This window comes from Rhinoraja longicauda, unplaced genomic scaffold (assembly GCF_053455715.1).
Source record: "Rhinoraja longicauda isolate Sanriku21f unplaced genomic scaffold, sRhiLon1.1 Scf002261, whole genome shotgun sequence".
Classification (NCBI taxonomy): Eukaryota; Metazoa; Chordata; class Chondrichthyes; order Rajiformes; family Arhynchobatidae; genus Rhinoraja; species Rhinoraja longicauda.
Window position 1 is genome coordinate 1655 of NW_027603474.1, and position 1654 is coordinate 3308.

The following is a 1654-nucleotide window of genomic DNA, read 5'->3' on the forward strand; positions in this document are numbered from 1 at the left end:
CTGAGCTTCCCTGAAGAGCAACAGGCAAGGCATGTCTAATCCACCGACACATCACCATCTTATAAATCTTAAAACATGTTCACTGCACCCCAAAATGAGTCGGTAACTACAATTTCAATAAATGGGAAAGGATGGCTTTGGATTAGAGATTAAATACACTCGGTCCCTTCTTGGTTGATTAGCCATGCAATTGTCAAAGTACAAATCCTCCAGCACTAGTTAAATGATTTCTGATATTCATATATTTTGTAACAATAACATTTCTAATTAAAAGTTTTACATGCCAGCCAAGAAAGCTGTTAAAACTAATCCTCTCCAAGTCACAGCTAATGCCAGGATAGGTGACTTTCAAGCAAATAAAATTAGAAAAAAAAAGTTAATTTGCAGGGCTGGCAAAAATCTGTCTGCTATATTAATAAGTGTGAAAGCATATCGGTCAAATTATTTTCCTATTTGAAGTGAGGTTTGTTGGTGAATAACTAAAATATAGATGGTATAAATGCCATGACCACCTACAATGCATGTCCATGACAATTCCTGCCTTGCACTATTAAGGAGATTCCTTTTGCCCTATCCATTTCACCCCTACCCTCTTGGCATAAATTTTTTTCTCTTTCTCAATTTTGATGATGGTTCTTCGACCTGAAGCATTAACCCAGCTTCTCTCTCCACAGTATTTCCACTTTTTGTTTCAAATTTCCATTACGTGCCGGTTCCTTTTCCGATGTTCATTGTATCAATAGAAGCCGGGTGCTCTTTTTTTAATCTGTTGTCAGAATTTATATAAAGTCAGTTTGGAATATTTATCCCAAGCTGACTTACTGGAGGGCGCAACTCTGTAAAACCATACATTGCAGCAAATATTTGTTTTTAATGGGTCCGTATGCAGCAGAAGTAAGACAGTGGTTTGTTTACTGCCCGGTTTCTGCTGTGCATCCTGTTTGTTGTGGTCTATTGCTCACAGTCAAGATGCGGCATCAGAATATTTCAGTCAAGTTCAGTAGTAAAAGACCCTGGGATCACCACCTGCTCCATTTGGTTTCTATGGATGTTTAATTGGTTCTTGGATTCGCCACCACCTGTGGATCCTTTTGGTGAAACCAACACTCAGTACATTCCTTCGCCTCTCTCTCAATTGCGTCCGTTTACTCTGATTTATTCCTTATCACTGAATCCTCTTGCTCTGTTCAAATGTGCTGCTTCTCCTCAATGCCTCCCCTTTCCCATGGTTTCTACTTGGACCGGTTTTGTTCCTGTACTGTACCCCAATGTTGTTCCAGATGCTGCCACTATGTCCAATGTCCTTGTGATTAGTTGATGACCTGTAGGAGTTCCATGCTGACCGTTGACCTAAGAATAGGTGGGTTGTTGTTCGTCCTTCGGGTTCGAAGATGACCATGACTTCACTTTCAGTTGGAGGATTAGTGACTGTGGGTCCTGAAGTGACTGGTGAGGCCAATCCGGGCCCGGAAGGTACGCCCACACGTAGGACACAAGTGGATGGCTGCTGCCCTATTCTGACCTAAGAATAGGTGGGCAGTTAACCAATGACTGAGACGAGTACATTTTGCAAACACTCTTTGATTTTAAACTTGCTGCTGACCATCACAAACCCTGCTGTCAATCCCATTTCCTGGTGACTTACAGACTACAA